Below are 19497 nucleotides of genomic sequence, written 5' to 3'. Positions count from 1 at the left end.
TTGGCATCTGGCTCCCATAGGATCCTGCTGCGCACACAAGAGCCACCTTCGTTGGCATTATCAGACAAGAATTTACAATCAGCTCCCCGGTGGCTTTCAAGATCACTGGAAGGGCTGGAGGAGGAGAGCCTTGCTGAGTTTCCAGAGACAATTCAGGCCGCTAAAGTGATGATGTCTTGTGACCATGAAAGCTGTTTCCATTCGTGGGGAGCCCCTGCCTCTCTAGCTGCTCGGGGCCACCGTCCACTGTCCATTCCAGCAAGTGGTTATCAGAGCCTGCTTCTCTCTCAACTCAGGTCCCAAATCTATATCTTTTGGAGGGATTCTTTCTGTGGAAACTTGAGTCAGAACCCAGATTTTGACAGCAAAGAAGTCTGGGAAGTGTAGTTTTTTTCTCTCCCAGCCTCATCCATACAGAAAGTTAGCATGGAGGTGGAGCAGGCCCATCCACAATTTCCTTACCACAGCATCCAACTGTGCAGAACTCAGGAGAATCAATGAACCCACCTCACGGCCTTGACTTTGAAGCAGAGCTGCTGAAGATTTCCTGCTCCTAGGCTCTGTCCCTGCCTGTCCCTGCCCAGAGGCAACAATCTCAGGAGTAGGTCGGAGTCAGAAATACAATCAAAATGGCTCCCCAGCTTCACTGTAGTCCTGGGGCTTCAGTCCTGTATTTGGGGTTCAGTGAGCATGTCCATCTCCAAGGAGCCAGAATGGATGAACTTGAGGGGCTCCCACTCACAACTGCCATGCACTGGGCCCCCCCTGCACAAGAGGAACCCTAAGCTCTACTCGCGCCCTCCACTCCGGGACTCCAGGCTACTCCCGACAGTATTTTTATTTAAAACATTGCTCTTTTGTGCATTATGATCAATTTGTATTAAATTAAGGTTACAGGGCACAGGTGTCTGTTCCATTCCTTCTGATGAAGACAAAGCAGCCTGTCCCACCCCAGAGAGGGGACACTCATTAGCATAGCCAGTCTGGTCCCCTAGGCAGCCCCGCTGAAGACATCTCCAGAGCACAGTGAGGTCCAAAGAGAGGATGTGACTCTGAGAAGCCCACAGCCCACACCAGACAGGAAGAAGTGAGTTCTGGGTCAGCACCCACCCCACAGCCCTGCCAGACACTCACCAGGCAGGGCAGACATCCCTGCCTGAAGAAAAATGGGGTAACCTTGAAAGCGGATAAGGGAACCATACAGGGCGGCAGCCGGAGTCTTAGACTATATAAGCCTGGGCTCTAGATCAAGCTTCACTTTAGAGAAAACAACTCAACCTCTGAGGGCCTGAGTTGCTCCCCTTGTAAAATAGGGGTGATAGCATAGACTTTTTTTTTTAATGTGTAGCCCAGGCTGGCCTCGAACTCGTGATCCTCCTGCCTCTGCCTCCTTCAGCAAATCCTACTGGCGTGTGCCACCACAACTGGCTAGCATAGACTTAACATGACTTATTGGGAAGCTATAAAGTATACAGTTCCTGAGGCCCTGCCTCTTCTCCCACAGTCTGTGCCTGAAGCTACATGGGTTTTCTAAGCTTCTGTGCCTTCTTGGCCCCTGAGAAGTTCATCTTCCTCCTGCATCCTGTGAGGGGTGTGGAACAAGGTAAATAGGGAAGTCCTTAGGTTGCTATGGAGATAGAAGTCCATCCTACCTCCAACTGATGGAGAAGCAGTCTAGGCATAGTCCATCAGGGTCCTGTCTGTGTACACACAGGCTGTGCCCATGGCTAACAAGAAGGTTGCCTGCTCTTCCGCAGCTCTGCAATGCAAGAACGGGAACCTTGGGATCTAGTCTTGGCTTTTCATTGATTCATGTTAACTGAAAGCGTCCTTCCTTCCTTCCTTTCCTCGCCTGCAGGGTGAGGGAGGTGGACCCTCTAAGGCACTAGGTGGGACTTTATAACCTTGAGGTGGGCTGGAAAAGGACCCACACCAGGCCCTGGATTGTTTGAGTTCCTAGGCGGAGATCCATGGGCAAGGAGAGGGAAGGGGCTAGAGGCAGGAAGATCCAGTATTGGAACTAGAAGCCTGGGCTAAAGAGTGAGACGCGGGGGGGGGGGGGGGGGGGGGGGGGGGGGGGGGGGGGGGGGGGGGGGGGGGGGGGGGGGGGGGGGGGGGGGGGGGGGGCAGAGAGAAGGGGAAGGAAATGGAGGGAGGGATGGGGAGAGAAGGGGGAGGGACAGGGAGAGAGATCGGGATTGTCAGGCTAACAATACAGTTGAAGGTGAGGCTGGCAGAAAGGACTAATTGATTGTCTCGAGCCCCCATTCTGAGGCCCCGTATGCAGTCTGTAAGCCAAGTTCTAGTGCATTGTACACTTTATCTAACCACAAAGAAGAGCCCATGAGGATACTGTCATTATCTCGGTGTTAGAGACACAAAGCAACGCTGCCCAGGGGATCCACAGCTAGTCCCTGGAAGAGCCGGAAGCACTAAGGCCACATTTAGACCTCTCTGGAGGGACTTCTCTCAACTCTGAGGACCACTCAGTGATGGGGCAGCCACCATAACTAGGATCCTGGGCTTTGAAGAGGGACCTTACACCACAGATCCCATATGGCTTCAGGAGGGTTTATGAAGCACACTGTGACTTTAAGCAGGTTCCTAATCCTCTCTGGCCTCAGTTTCCCCATGTCTACTGGGCACAGCTTAGAGATCTGCTTGATTACCAGGGTAAGTGGAATGTTGGGTCCCACCACTTGGGCCACTCGATCCTCAATAGATTCGGCTATTAATCTTTTTTGTCACTCTCTCTGGGGTGATGGCAGAGACAGAAAAACAACAACGAAAAAGTCTCTTGGCAATACACAGCTCACCTCAGAGACTCTGGGGCCCGGCCTTCCCTCCTGCCAGGGAGGCCATCCCGAGAGGCTGACTGCTCACACCTGGACAGACTCCTCCTGCCTGGGTCTCCGCTCTGTTTAACACCCCAAGCTCACCACCAGCTCAGAACCAAGACTGCCACGCCAGGAGGTCAGTTGCAAAGGCCTGAGTCACAAAGGCTGGGGGCTGAGTGAAGGTGCAGGGAGTTGGGGGGGGGGGGCAAAGCCTGGCCAAGGTGCTGAATCGGATCCTAGCTGTCCACCAGGTCTTTATTCTGGGAATCCTACACCACCTGAAGGAGGCATGGTGGGGAGCAGAGCAGAAATAGGGTGCACAGGGAGAAGAGGCAATGCCTTTCTTTTGAAATGTGCTTTTTTTTCCTGTTTTTTTTTTTTTTTAATCTTCTGTCTTTATACAAGTGGGTTTTGTTTGTTTGTTTGTTTGTTGTTACCCTAAATAAAGAACAGTCTTCCAGGGGTTGGGGAGATGGCTCAGGGGGCAAAACGCTTGCTGTGCAAGCATGAGAACATGGATCTGGATCCGCGGAACACCCATAAAAAGCTAGGTGCATCTGCACATATTGGCAGGCCCAGCACTAGGGGCAGCGGGTGAAGACACACAGGTCTGGGTAAGACCCTAGGAATCAGGTGAAATGAGGAAGCACTGACACTTTGGACCAGATACCTGGGGGAGTCCTACCCTGATGTCACACCAAGCAAAGCCTGTCAGGGGGCTGATGTTAAAGGTACAAAAGGCCAGGTTCTGGTGCAGAGTCTGCAAAAACAATGGACCTAGATGAGTGACTGGGTCTGAATCCTGACAGAGACTGAGTGATCCTCTGACCCAACCTGAAGCCCAGAGAGGGTTAGCTGATAGCTCAAGGTTTGCAGCATGGGGCAGAGCTAAGACCACAATCTCTGTGTCCTGATCCCAGGAGGCTCACAAGGCCAACTAAGGGGGTCCCAGCCCAGACAAGCGGAGAAGCAAGGGAGAGCCCACCAGGAGGCTCACAAAGCCAGCTAACGGGGCCCCAGGCCAGACTAGGAGAGGAGAAGCAAGGGGAAGCCCAACATGGTATAAGCAGGGATAAAATGGCACTCAGACAAGAGGGGCTTCATGTAGAGATGTCCAGGGTGGAGGCCTGCCTGTCAGAGACTAGAACTACAGTACCCCAAAAATAAAGGACACAAGAATCACAGGATTACAGAGTCCTTTAGGTGGAAGCTGAGCAAGGACGGGCACTCTCAGGACAACTGGTATATGACTTGAGAGGTAACTCCATCCAACCCATTCATATTTATAACAGAGTCATCTCCCAGAAGATTGGCAGCCAATGATAGGATGTCAGGCACTGTGGCAAGCATGTGGGATAAAGATGACACTGGGGTTGCGGAGAACACTGTGCAGATCGTCAGCTTCCACTCTGTTGTCAGACGGGCTGGAAATCCCAGAGCTTTTGTCAACCAAGCCAGCCTGGCCCTCAGCCCTTACTCCTATCAGCATCCCAGTATGGGATGATGGTCACACATCATAGCCCAGTAGTTCCCGGGGACCTCCTCCTGAGGTGGAAGATGATGTGCATACAATAGCAGTCCCAGCACTTGGGCCATTAAGGTCCCTTATACAATGGACGGTGTGTTTCCATTCTTCATAGCTCTGCTTGGGTAAGATTCTCTCCCTGTCTAGAACACCCAGCCCCTTTTCCTTCATCATGAAACCTGGCTGACTGGCCACGTCTAGAACATCCAAGGCCACCAGAGTTCATTGCCCCAGAACTGAAGCGCTTTTGGTCTCCCACTGTTACCTGTCTTAAGACAGAGACCATTTCTGCATTTCTGTTGGCTGCAGACATGATGGTGACCCAGAAAACAGGTTCTGTCCGGGGTCATGTAACCACCATGTCTCCAAGTTGGGAGAAATCTTAGGGACCAGAAATAGAGCTTTACATGGGAGCTGGGTTGCCAGGAAGTACCTCCTGGTCACCCCAACCAGACTGCTCAAGGAGAGTCAGGGAGAAGTGGCCGAGATTCGGTGAGTGCTTTGTCTGCATTTGAAACAGATTATAAAGTAACTTACTTTAAAAAGAATCAGGTGCTGGAGAGATGGCCCAGCCGTTAAGAGCACTGACTGCACTTCCAGAGGACCCAGGTTTAATCCACAGCACCCATATGGCAGCTCCCAACTGTCTGTGACTCCACTTCCAGGGGATCCACCTTCCCCTCACACAGACATACTTGCAGGAAAAACATTAATGCACATAAATAAAAACAAATAATAAATAATAAAAAAAATCAGACAAAGAGAACAGTTTTCTTTGCCCTGCATTTAGAATCAGCAGCTACTCATAGTTCATTGCGCTCCTCCAGGCATCTTTGTCTGTACATGAACAAAAATGTCATTCCTTCTACGAAAGTGCAATCATTCTCTATGCTCCTCTTTCTACATCTTTCTACAGCCTTCTAATGGAACTGTGGGTCAAGGGGTTTGCCCATTTCTTTCCTAAGTAAATACTTTTCTTACATGCATTATGGAAAACAGTCAAGATGCCCAAGGTGAAACTCGTCCATTATTGGCCACTGTTCAAACACTGATACAGCATTTTGGCGAGAAGGTTTAGTCTTCGTCCCAAGTGATTTATTTTACAAAACTCGGGGTGCCGGGAAGATGGTTCAGTTAGTAAGGTGGTGCTGCTCACACGGGAGTTCCTGAGTGCTGACCCTCGGTGTCCTTGTAAAAAGCCCAGTGTGACGAAGTCATCTCTAACTCCAGCGCTGGGAGGACAGAGGCAGGCGGGTGGTACGCTGTCTCAGAAATTAAGGTGGGGGAGCCAATGAGATAGCTCAATGGATAGGGGCACTCGCTGTCAACCCTGATGACCTGGATTTGATCACTGAAGCCCAAGTGCTGGAAGGAAAGAACCTGCAGAGAACAAGGTGTCCTCTGACCTACACACGCGCACACACACACGCACGCACACACACACACACACACACGCGCACACACACGCACACACACACACACGCACAACTTTACTGTTTCACAGGCTGGCTTTCCCCTCACTTAACAAAAGATTGTGAGCACACATCCATGTTGGGACCAATTAAGTCCTGGCCTTCAGCTGCCCTTCCCTGTCTAGAGCCTTCTAATTGAAGTTACGAGAAGCTGTGCTTAGCCTAGAGGATCGGAGGATGGGATTTTCACCTGTTGGCCATTGACTGCAGGGTATTTAAGCCTCCATGGTGCTATTAAAGAAGGGCTTTTTGGTACCAGTGTTGGAAGGTCTGTGTGTGGGTCTGCCTCTGCGTGTGTATTCTCAACCTCCAGCCCCTTACCCGAAGCTCACAAACTGGGTTCTGGCGCATAGAGCGCAGACGGGGGGCCCGCGGTGCGCGGCATATCCATCCTAGTAAATATCCTTCTACAGCATCCGTTTCATCTACTTGTTGGCTCTCATTCTGAGTAGGGAATGCTCTGCTAAAGCCCGCTGGTCAGGGTGCAACACTTTCTGCGCACTCCCTCACAGGAATGAAATGCCATGCCCTCCAAGATCCTGAGTACCTGCCACATCCACTCCTCCTGGGCAGAAGCGCCACCATCTTCCTGATGGGCGTGGGGTCCTCCTGCAACTTCTCCACCGCTGCTCACCTCTGCAGTAAGTAAATGCCAGCCCTTTTCCCTGTCGCGCGCGTACTGGACTCTGGGGTAGGGGGAGCTCCTTGAGCTTTGCTGCCGACCCAAGACTCAGCAGGGAAGAGGTTCTGACTCTGAGGCAGGAGGGCCTCTAGACTCAAGCTAGGTGGGGAGAGGTGTTGCTTGCTTTGGTACCTTGGCCAGGTTTCTCAGTCCGGTGAGCAGAGGGAAGGACACGTGATTACCAGACGTGGGACAGAGGAAGCAATGATCCAACAGTGTTGAACTGAGTGTGATCTGGGGCAGGCAACTCTTCCCTGCTCCAGCGATCTCATCTCCCCCTAGTTATATAATGGGAACCATGGGCCATGTGGATTCTAAGGCACATCCCCCACTCGAGAATGCAAGACTCTGTTCAAATCCATGTTTTCTTTCTTCTCGGAGTCCTGGCATATCTTGTGATTGGTTTAATCCAGTCACGCACCCGATCTTGAGACATTTTTAACACGGTAATTACTAGCTGTCACCCCATTCAACTCTCACAATAAGCCTAAAACAGGAGGTGCCATTTTTATCCCTTCATTACAGAGGAAAACACTGAGTTCAGATTTTATAACTCAACAGAAGTGTCCAGATCCTAAGGCAGAACTGTGCAGAGCCCAGATGCACGCCCCTGGGCCGCTGACCGCCTGGTGAAGCATATGGAGAAAATTCTTTTCTGGCTGCAGTTGATGGAACGGGGGCCCAAAGGGGAGATGACCTCCTCCAGAGCACACAGCAAGATCGTGGCAGAACGGGGAGAATCCAGGCTATGTGCCTCCCACCCCCAGTCCACCCTCATCTGTTGACCAGAACTAAGTGTTCAAAAAGGGGTGGTGGGATATCGGAAGCAGCCTTGGACTAGAGTCAAATGGCCAGGGCTGAATGAGGAGTGGAAGGGGCTCGGGGGTGGTAGCTGAGAAAGGTTGTTTGTTTAGCCAAGATCACTAGAGAAAAGTGTTGACCTTGGCCAAGTCCCCAGATTGCCTCTGGGGCGGGCAAAGGCAGGCCAGGAAGTTCCTTTTTTTCCCTACCTTCCTCTGACAGCCCTCAACAGTCTGTCTGGCGTTGTCCCCCCACTTCAGTCACTCACCCCACAGATCCCTATCTCATGTGCCAATCACTGAGCAGGGCAACCACAGACAGGGTCCTGGGTTCTGTCAGAGAGTGCATGGTGACCAGATCACCACGGTGTACATGCTGGGGGCCAGGAGAAGGCAGGCTTACTGGAACTCAGACCAGAGGTGCCTCCTGGAAGCTGAGCCCCAGAGGATGAGAAGGAGCTAGGTAGGCAAACTGGAAGATGGCAGCCTCTTCAGGGACAGGAAGTGGGAGAGGAGCTCTATGCCAAGGACTGAACGCGAGAGTGTCCGCTCTTCTGTTGCTCTAACGCTGACAGGAAGCAACTGAGGGGAAAGGGTGGAGACGACATGGCGACTTATTATTAATTATGAAAATGCAGCCTTAGCTTAGATTTGTTTCTAACGAGCTCTTATAACTGAAATTAACCCCCATATCTTAATCTACCTTCTTCCACATGCTCGTTACCGCACCCCCATTATGCCCATACTGGTTAGTCCGGCTCTGGCTGGTGACTCCCCCTCTCTTCTTCCCAGAGCTCTCTGTCCAGAAGTCCCGCCTGTACCTCCTGCCTAGTGACTGCTTGGTTTTTTTTATTAAACCAATCACAATGACACATCTTCACGCAGTGTAAAGGAATATTCCACAACCAAAAGGGTTTGTGTGGCTTACACTTCCAGGCCACAATCCGTCATGGAAGGGAGCCAGGGCAGGAACTGAAACAGAAACAATGAAGGAATGGTGCGGTGCCTACAGGTTCAGTCTCGCTCACGCTTAGCTAGCTTCTTATATAGCCCAGGCTGGCCAGGTAGGATGTCACTCACAGTGAGCTGGACCATCCCACATCAATCACCAAGCAAGACAATTTCTCACAGGCAAGGCCATGAGCCAATCCGGTGTGGACAGTTCCTCGGTTGGGGTTCCCTTGTCCCAGGTGACCCTAGGTCATATCAAGCGGACAACATTGCAGAGAGCAAGGGGCAGAGCAGTGACGCTGGAGAGGAAAGCAGGCGTGCGTGGTGCCGTGCCATGAGCCATCCTGGGGACAAGAGGGAGCCATGACAGGGCTTGAGAGAGTTATGTAGTTCTGTGCAGGGTGCGGCAAAGCTGGAGACGGGGAGACCTGAGAGAAGACAGAAACACTTGGGAGGCTGAAGCGCAGGGTGGAACGAGAGACGAAGGAAGCAGGCAGCCAGGGATTTCTTCCAGGAGACTGGGACTGTTTTAAAGTTGGATTGCTCATCCTCGGTCCCGTTTCACAGGCACAGCGGGTACGGTACCTGACCTCTGCTGCGGCACAGCAGAGCCCCACATATGTTCCTGGTCCCACAGAGCTTTTGGATACTTGTGATCTCAGCCTCAGGGACACCACAGTGTCCCTGGGTAAGCGTGTGTGATGATGGAGCTCGCGACTATGGCCCACTATTGAATAGGAGTTACGAGTCTGCACTGATGTCCACTGACCCTAACCTGTCTCTGTGCCTCAGATCAGCTTGGGCTCCTTTCCACAGCCTCCTTTTGTATGGGCCTGTTGGTTGTTCCCTTCTCCAGGACTCCCTCTAGATGTTCTAGGAGTAATCCTAGGCAGAGCAGACCTGGGAAAGGTGGGGCCAGTCTATTGGGACCTGACCTCTTGCCAGTGTGCAGCTGGGTGACCTTGAATAAGACATTTCACTTTCCTTGCCTCAGTTTTTCTGTCTACCCTTGGTGCCCATGAGAGATCTCAGCAGGTGAAGGCTCTTGCTGCCCAGGATGATGGCCAGAGTTCAATACTGGGGGCCTAGAGCGGGAAGAATAAGCTCCTAGAAGTTGTCTTCTGATGTGCACACACACACACACACACACACACACACACACACACACACACATCTAATATTATTTTGCTTTATTGGTTTTTGAGACGGGCTCTCTTGTGTAGAATCTTGGCTGTCCTAGAACTCTGTAGACCAGGCTGGCCTTGAACTCACAGAGATTTGCCTGCCTCTGCCTCTGGCACGCTGAGATTAAGGTGTACACCACCACACCCAGCCAATAACTTTTTTAATGCCTACTTCTGTGGGGTTTCCGTGCAGCCTATCTATATAATAATAACAGTTAGTGATAGCTAGAGTTTTCTGGGGGGGGCTCCTGGGAGCCAGTGAATTCTTACTGGTCTGGGCCACATGCTTGGCTCATGTCAGTGTTGAGAAGATGCTTGGGGGAGCGCACATGGAGACCATGAAGGCATGGAAGCGTGAGGGTATGAGGTGGGGTCCCTGCTCTGTCCTGCAGCTTACCCAGCTGGCGAATGGTGCTGGTGGAGGTGACTCGCTGGGCTGAGAAAGACAAGGCACAGAAGCATGGGGTGTCGCTGTCATGTCTCCCCATTTCAGTCCAAAGCCTCTACCAAGCACCTGCCAGGTACCTAAACATTCACCCGAGGGTCTCACAGTCTTTGCGTCTGGTCTTTGCCTGTGTTGCCCTGTACCAAGCCTCCTCCATGATATGGGAGTCTAATGCCATGTGAGACACGGCTGCAGAGGTCAGGGGCACAGCCTGCCCTGGGAGAGCAATCCACCTGATGCCCTATCCCTTTGTCCAGATAAGGGCGGCCTGCAGGTTGCGGTGATCATCATTCCAGCACTGAATTCTTTGTCCACGCTACTGGTCGTCAGCTGCATCTTATGGAAGACGTGCCGACGGCGGTCCCGACTCACCTGTCCCAGCCCACCATCCCCGTGAAGGACCCAGGAAAGTGACTCCAGGACCATGGTGAGCATGGTGATACATACAGATGATCCCAGCACTTGGGAGGAGGGAGGAGGAGGATGGTGAGTTCAAAGCCAGCCTGGGATACATAAAAAGAGCCCGTCTGGAAAAGGGGGCCACAATAACAGGGGGGACCCATTTCTCTTTTATTTCGTTTCATCGTGGAAAATATCCAATAAAAGCCGTGCCATGTCTGCACACCTGTGACACTTAGGTGTGACGTAAAGAGAAGAAATTCGCCTTGCCTTCTCAGGGTAACCAGGGATGATGTACCCCACTGCCTGGAGTCATAACTAGGGTACCTGCCTCTTAGATCCCTGCCCTGCCAAGGTTCTGCTGGACATTCCTCAGCATCCTCTTAGGTCAAGAGAGTTCATTCAGTCACTCTTGTTACTGTGGCCCTGAGGACTGTAAGCCTTATTCTGCCTCCCTGTAGCCCTTGAACGTGTGTGTGTGTGTGTGTGTGTGTGTGTGTGTGTGTGTGACAGACAGACAGAGAAGCGGGAGGAAGAGGGAGATGTGAGTGTGGGCCCACATTCCATGGCACACATGTGAGGAAAACTTTGTGGGACTGGTTCTCTGTTCTGGACCAGCAGGTCGTTCTTCAACAACAAGTCCCTGAAAGGAAGGGCCAGGGGGTCAGAAAACAAAGAAGATAGGAAAGTTAGTCTGATACAAGCTCTCCCATGCCAAGCAACTTTATTAAGAAGTACAGTATCGCCAGGCAGAGGTGGCGCACGCCTTTAATTCCAGCATTCAGGAGGCAGAGGCAGGCAGATCTCTGTGAGTTTGAGGCCAGCCTGGTCTAAAGAGTGAGTTCTAGGACAATCAGGGATACAGAGAAACCCTGTCTCAGGGGAAAATACAGCATCCTATATACAATCTTCATGGGAAATGGGGCAGAGTTGGTGGGAAGCTAATCAAGCAATGTGCACAAAGGGGACAGAAGATAACTCAAATGTGTCATAGTAACTCATAGCTGCCTTGGGATTGAGAACCATAGCTTAGGATGGGACAACTGAGTTCTCAGGACGAAGTCACAGTTCCCCCAGGGCCCTGGTCTCAGGACATTACTGGACCTTGCCAAGCATGTTCCTGGCTTTAGACAAGTAGCTATGTTCCTTCTCCATACATCAGAGCCTCAGGAAAAAGCTCTCCTGAGACTCTGACCCCAGGGTATTACTGGCTCTGCCAAGCATGTTCCTGGCATTAGACAAGGAACTACATTCTTTCTCCATCCATCAAGACCTTGGGGAAAGCCTTGGATCAGCCTGTCTGCTAACAGCTCTCTTGCCACCTTTCTGTGGGTTCTGTGGAGCAAGCGTTTTACCTGCTGAGCCATCTCATTGGCCCTAGGTTTTGTACTTTCAAAGAAGAATGAACACACATACACAAGTACACATGAACACACACATGTACTGGGGATATTTGGGATTCAACTTTAGGCTTTGCAAGCTAGGCAAGCACTTTACTACACACATACACACACACACACACACACACACACACATATATATATATATATATATATATATATAGATATATATAGATATATATCCCCAGTCTTTTTTATTCCTAACACCAAATTGTCCAGGCTGGCCTTGAACTCATGCTATAGCTTTTGTAGTTTGTGTTCCCTTTGCCTCAGCCGCCTATGCACCTGGGACTACAGGTCTATGCTAGCAGGCCAAGCTGGAAAAACCAAAATGTTTATTGGTTAAAATTAAAGGAGAGAAATGAAGCTGGTGAGCATAGTTTTCGTCAGCATAGCACAGACATATGAGACACACATATAATTGAAAACTTCCTAATTGCCACATTGAAAAGTTTTGTAAGTCAAATTATTTTAGCAGTATATTTAACCCAATATATACATACAATTAGATTTTGTATCTCCTTTTAAACTGTTTCTTTGAAATTGTTATGTATTTTACACTTACACCTCTCACCTCCGACTAAACACCTTTCAAATGTCCCACCACCACAGACGTGTGCCTGGCACAATGACACAGACCTGTGATGATTGGCATGATGGATGATACAGATTTTGACCCCCAGGGCTGGGTGCGACTGGATTAAGTCTTTCTCTCTGAAGCAACAGTATCCCCTAAGGAGACTCAAACCAGGAATCCACATGGCCAAATCTGACTTCTACTTAAAGGCCAGACTGGAGGAGAGCTGAGCTTGGGAGACAGGTCACAAGGCGGCTGATGATGAGGTGATGCTGTCTGGGACTTGACAGTGGGGAGAATTTTTCAGGAACTGACTAGGGGAGCTGGGGCAGCAGACCTCGTTGTGATCAGGCCGTCACATACTCCAGCTGGCTCCGACCTGTCCACCGTCATACCCCTCTCCTCTTCGTCACCCTAATTATCTTCCCTTATGCTCTCCGGAAATGGAAACGGCAAGTCCTTCCCAAACTCCTTGGTAGACAGGACATAGAGTGGTTCACGACAGGAGATAACAAATACTTCTTTCCTCCCTCGTTCAGTTGTCTCAGTGCCGTGGCCACACCTGAGTGCTCCATCCCACACCCGCTCCCCGACCCAGAAATGTAAGAACCTGGAAGGATTCTCCCCCAAAAATATCTAGGATGGAGTGTAAGGGCTGAAGTCAGAAGTCTTTTCAGTTGCATGGATGTGGGCAGGGTTGTATCTAACTGGGTTGGGGTTTGGCTAAGAGAGCTCGACAGATGAAAGGGAGCGGAGGGAGGGGAGGGTGAATGAAACGGAGTGGTTACAAAGACCACCCGTGAAATCGAAGCTGGCATAAGAACCTCGCCCTGCTGTTCATAACTAATCCAGCTCTCCCACCTCACCTCTTTCCCCTACTTCTAAACAATGAGTAGAAAAGCACTCTTCTGCCCACTTAAGGTTGGCTGTGCCATGTGCCTGATTTGGCTCAATTTGTTGGTGCTAAGTCCTAGATGGAGCAATTGCCAACAAGACACTCCCAAGTTCACTAGTTCTGACATAGTAGCCAGCATTTGAAGTGCTGGCTTCCTCCATCACGGGAGTCTCTAAAGGACTCAGATGCCCATAGTGTTTAAGTAGTATAAACAAGAAATAAATGCCCTTTAAAAAAAAAAAAACTTTCGGGCTGGAGAGATGGCTCAGAGGTTAAGAGCATTGCCTGCTCTTCCAAAGGTCCTGAGTTCAATTCCCAGCAACCACATGGTGGCTCACAACCATCTGTAAAAAGGTCTGGTGCCCTCTTCTGGCCTGCAGGCAAACATGTAGACAGACTATTGTATACATAATAAGTAAATAAATATTTAAAAAAAAAAAACTTTCCATCTGAACCACTGAAATGTTGGGACTGTTTCTTACCGCAGCACCACCTAGCCTATCCTGACTTATAAAATTAGAAGAAAAGATATCGACATGGTGAGAGCTAACACAAAATGTAGGACTCATTGCAGCACCCGGTGTTGATGAGGTGGAATCAGATTACAAGAGAGAATGACTGGAAACACAGAAAATGCTGCTCAGAGAATTAGATTTATGGCACTGTCTAGCACATGCCACTGTAGTGAGAGGCAGAAATGGAGAGAGGGCAAGATCTTCGAAAAAGGACTAGAAATGGGGAGGACAGCATTGGAAGGCTCGTACCAAAATCCTCAAAAGTTTAAAACTGTTACACAGCCTTGGAGTGGCACCCACAAACTAACAGTCTTATTGTTTCCATCTGAGACCAAGTGATGGATGCAATGAAGGCAAGGGGTTTCGTGTCCACTTTTGTGTCCCCAGTACCTGAAACAGTGATGTTACAGAAGGCACTTGGTCACTACATGCTGGATACGTGACCTGATGGAAGCACAGCACACTACACCACACACTTGGGAAAGTAAATCTCACCGGGGAAAGTGTTCCCCCTGGCACTGACTGTCCCTGTTCTATTTTTCTGCACTCTATCTACTCTGAACCACAGTGGCCGTTTTCTCTTTGCCCATCCCCGAGTCTCCACTGTTGCTTTATCTTCTTGTTGCAGGAGATCGCAAGGAAAGCCTTTTAAAACTCATCCCCAGTGTCCCAGATGCTGAGGATGCCTCAGATCCCATCCCGCGTGCTACTAAACATGAGTGTCAATCTCTCCTGTCTTCTCCTTTTGTCCCACATAGCCATTGCCCAGTTCAAGCTTTATCATCTCTGCTCGGGTCCTTAACCTTCCTGCATACTCTGTGCATCTAATCTCTGTAGAATTTATTGTGTGACATTTTTACCTTGAAATTAGGCAAAACTTAAAATCCCAGTTTCTGTGAGCCTAGATACGGCTTAGCCAGGTTCCATTGATTCAGACCTATCACATGGCTGCAGTCAGCTGTTAGTCTACGCTGCCATGATCCCAAACCCAGCCTGGTGGCAAGTCCACTTCCATGTTCATGCACATGACTGTTAGAAGACAGCAAATCCAGCTATTGGTCAAAGGCATCAGTTCCTAGACATACAGACCTGCCCGCAGCACAGCTCTTAATAACATGGCTGATGTCTTGCCCCTGAGAAGAGTAGGCACCTAAGAGGAAATCTAGACTCAGTCATGATGTCATCACTCCTAACATACTATGTCCTTTAAGATGGGATCATTAGACTCTGCCCCCGCTCCAGGAGAGAGAATGGAAGCAGGGTACGGATCCAGGGGTGTGGGACCATTGGTGACAATCTTAGAGACCACCTGCCACAGTCTTTTCAGGCCTCCGACCTCCTCAACTAAAGTGTAAATCTGTCACCTTCTCTCCCTGCTGAGAACTCCTGATGACTCACCTGAACACCCAGAACACACTCTTTCATAATATGCCCCCCACCTCCAGCCCATTCACGCCTTCCGTTCTGTGCTTGAGCTCCCAAGGACTTTGAGTCATCAGGCCACTCTCCTGTCACATGCTATACCCCTGAAATGTCACTGCTTCTTAGGAAGTCAGCTCCGGGCTGCACAGGCGTCAGACCTTCTCTGGAGGGCTTCCTTTTCTCTCAAGCAGCCTGCAGCACACGAAATTACAGCTCTCTCCAGTTGAATATGCCATGGGATCACAATTTATTTTTGTTTTTCAAGACAGGGGAGGGGGGAAATCACAGATTTCGCATGTTCAGGAACCCATTTATTTCTTCCCTAGGATTTAGCTGGCGTTGCATCTTGGAGCCTCCCATTCTCATTTCTTACAGAAGCCTGGCACGTGGTCTTGGCATACAAGATCCTCACCAACTCCGTTGGTGTTGTTAAGATGTCTAGAGAGCATTCATTTGTGATGGGGTGCTAATAGTCACTGTACATGCTACTGATAAAGACAGTTGTCCTCACCACCAGCTGCCTACACACACAGGAAGAAACTGGGCGAGCACAGAGAACTCTCTAGGGCTAGGCAAGGATGCTCCCTAACCTGCTCCTCCAGTTCCTGTCTATTCTTAGACAAGTTCCTTCATATTTAAGCTTCTGTTTCCTCATTCTTAGATAGTCACTAATGGTTACCATATACCAGGAACTGTTCTGTATGTTTTACATATGTTAATTAAGCAACATATAAAGCAGGTAATATAACCCCATTTTACAGACACAGAAATCGTGGCACAGAGTAACTTAACGCCTCAAGACTCTGCTAAGAAACGGTAAAACTAAGATTATGCAATACAGGAAGTGAGGGTGAGAATCTGTAGTAAAATTCACTTCACGGGGTTGTGTAGTGAAGTGTAATGAAATAATGCGAATTCAGGCCGGGAAAGTCAATTCCTCCTCCCGACAGACAGAGGGCGCACGAGCACACGACTCGAATCCGAGGAGTTTGGGGGTGCGGAAGTGATGTCACGAAAACAGACCTGCGGTGCTTGGGGGTAACATTGAAAAGTTTCCCCAAAGCTCGCCTCCCTCGCACTTTTGGTTCCGGGAGGAGGAACTTAAGCTTGCTTTCCTGCCCTGACAATCTGATGTCTGTTTTCAGATGAGAAAAGTCAGTGTCCTGGATAAAGGGACCTCTCATATTCATTCAGTGCTTCCCCCGCAGCCACTCCAAGCATAAGAACCCCGAAAAGATGGCGGTGCTTGGCTTAAGGAGGACCCAGCAAGGGGTCTCAAAACTATAAAGACTCATAGAGGGAGAGACTTCCAGTGTCAAAGGAATGGTTTGCTGGGTTAGAGTTGCCCAAGTTAACAAATAAAACTCAGGACGCCCTGTTAAACCTGAATTGCAGCTAAAGGAGTAATGTCTTGGCCTAAAAATACCTCAGATACTGCACGGATGGACATACACTCACAAAAATAATTTATATGCATTCAAACTTAACTGGTGTCCTATATTTTACCACGCAATCCTATCTTAAAGCCACTTAGGAAGCCATACAAAGGCTTTCTATATGCCTACAAGCCTCTCATAGTACCTAGCGCTAAGTGTTTCTAGCGTGGTTCTACGCAGGTGTAATCCTGAGGTTATTTCCCTATACTGTTGCCTCCCCATGGTCCCTTTAACTGCAGGAAGTAGACTAGCTTGGACAGGTGAGTTTCCTGGGATTGGGGTAGGGCTCTCAGGACAACGTATCTCCCTGGGACTTCATGAGGCTCCCTGGCTGGACCTGTGACTTCATGAGGCTCCCTGGCTGGACTTGCTTCTCCCAGGCTGGAGGAAGAAAGAAAGGAGGAGAAAGTGCCCACCAGGTCTTCCCCCGCTGCTCTTTTTAAACACCGTCTTCCTGTCACATACGTGTTTCAGAAGCGTGTAGGACTCTCTACTCTGTCATTCCCTATTGCACTTTATGCCACTAGAGGACACACGGGGACTTAGTTCTACACTGCCAGTCTCCATGACCGGTCACGGGCACATTAAGTGTTGGATAAATGCTGAAGGAATTGCTGTCAATGTAAGCACTAAGCCTTGGGCTGGGGACTTGATAGCCATCTGCTCATTTGCTCCGATCTGGGTGATGAGAACACAGTGAACAAAGGAGGTCCCACTGTCAGGGGTCTCCCCTTCTGGGCAGCCTGAGAGGTGATGCACAGAGAAGCATGCTGCCCGGTGTCCGGACCAGTGATGACTGCTCTGAAGAATAGAAGGACATCCTGGGAAGTGCTGTTTCTCAGAGGCTGGTCTTGGAAGTCTCCACCCGAGGAAAACATTCGAGCACAAGATCCTGAATGAAGTGGGGGAGCTGCAGGGAGATTGTTCTGGGGAGAGGGGGCAGTAGATACCGACTCGGCTGTGGGTGTTAGAGAGGAGGCTGGTGTGGCTGGGACTAGCGAGAGGGGTCATAGTTTAGGAGCCAGAGGTAGCTGGTGAAGGCTTTTGGGGTCATGCTTAGGGAAATGAAGTCACGACAGTGACAGGATCTGGCTTCTGAGTGAGGGTGGACTGTGCAGGAGAAAAAGGAGGAAACCAGCCTTTAGAGGGAGAGCTTAGGTGTCTGCTTTGGGCAGCAGCAGGTCGACTGACTTCCCAGGAGCACATGAAGGAGAAGGCAAGGCAGGTGTGGAGAATGATGGAGGGAAGATGTCCCTCAGTGAGGTCCTAGAATAGAATATGTCTGTAAGGGCCACTGGCAGTGACTACTTAGGACAGTGCTCTAAGGGGACAAATGCCCATGTGGCCAAGACTCGAGGAATTCAATGTTTGTGGTCAGTTTTCTCAACAGTGACCCAAAGCCCCTTACCATTCGTGACATTTAATTCTTTTTTTTCCTTCTTTCTCTTTGGAAAAGGAGGTAAGAAACGATCGAAAAGAAATAATCCCTGGGATTGTAGAGATGGTTCAGTGGTTAAAGGCACTGGCTGTTCTTGCAGAGGACCAAGGTTCAGTTCTCAGTGCCCACATGGCAGTTTTCAAACCACTGTTCTGAGGACTCTGCCATCCTCTTTAGGCCCTGTGGGCACTGTATGCATGTGGTGCATGTACAGTCATTCAGGCAAAACATTCACATACTATGTAGAAGGAACAGCAGGCTGCGTTCCTGCCTGGCTCCCACATGGCTATCTTTATACCCGAAATAATTACACAGAAACTGTATTCTTTTAAATACTGCCTGGCCCGTTATCTGTAGCCTCTTATTGGCTAACTCTCACATCTTGATTAACCCATTTCTAATAATCTGTGTACCACCACGAGGTGGTGGCTTACTGGGAAAGATTTTAGCCTACATCCATCTTGGGTCGAAGAATTATGGCATCTGCCTCACTTCCCTTCTTCCCAGCATTCTGTTCTATCTTCCCCACCTACCTATGTTCTGACCTATCAGGCCAAGCAGTTTATTAATTAACCAATGAAAGCAACAGATAGACAGATGACCCTCCTCCATCAATACTAAATAAAAATAATAAATCTTTTTTCAAGAAGAAATGAGTATTAGTATTCTCAAGTAACTCCCATCAAGATCTGTCCTCGGAAAAAGAAATATTACATAAACATACAAAAGATGTCGGTGAAGGAGAGAGCTAGTCACGCTCCATGCTAAGCTAGAAGTCACTTCAAAAGCCGCCAAAGCCCTCCAGTGAGGCACCAGCCCCAAACTGCAGCCCAGAAAGCCATGGCTCACAGGGACCTCTCCACCTTTGAGAACAGGTGCCTGTTCCAGAAAGAAATTGACGTCTGTGTCCCTCCAGATCCACTCAGAAACGACGCATGAGTGGGTCCAGATCTGCTCAGACAGCTGATGTGGTCACTTCAGGAATGGCCTCACAGATGCTGAGGCCAACATGAGAGTCTCTGTAAAGCATGGCTCTGGGTGGCTGGCGGGGACGAGGGAAGAGCTCCTAGTGATGTTCCTGAGTTGATGTCCTAAGCTTTCAACCTGTTTGTTTTCAAAATGCAAAGACTAGATCCAGTCTTAGAGAGGAAGACACCCTTGATTTTGAAGAACACATGGCACACAGACTCATTAGGTGACCCCAACGTCATGCACAAGCCCCAGAGTGACAAACTCTGAAGCCAAGCAGCCAGGCTTAGCCCACGAAATGCTCCCAAACAGGCAAAAGTCATAGTAAAATGCTACAGATGGGCAAGGCACAGAGATGGTAAGAGTCATGCTGCCAGGGCTGGAGGGAGAGGGGCGTGGGCTCACTGCTAGGGATACACTGGGAGTATTCACCCTTACATTTTAAAGGGTGAATGAACTTGGGCCAGTGAGATGGCTTAGTAGCTAAAGGAGCTTTCTGCCAAGCTGACAACCTGAGTTCAGTCCCCAGGACTCACATGGTGGAAGACAA

The sequence above is a fragment of the Alexandromys fortis genome, unplaced genomic scaffold (genome assembly GCF_014885135.2).
Source record: "Alexandromys fortis isolate MF-2015 unplaced genomic scaffold, M_Fortis_MF-2015_v1.1 scaffold_26, whole genome shotgun sequence".
Lineage (NCBI taxonomy): Eukaryota > Metazoa > Chordata > Mammalia > Rodentia > Cricetidae > Alexandromys > Alexandromys fortis.
The sequence above is the reverse complement of the archived record's forward strand: the minus strand, read 5'-3'. Positions refer to the sequence as shown.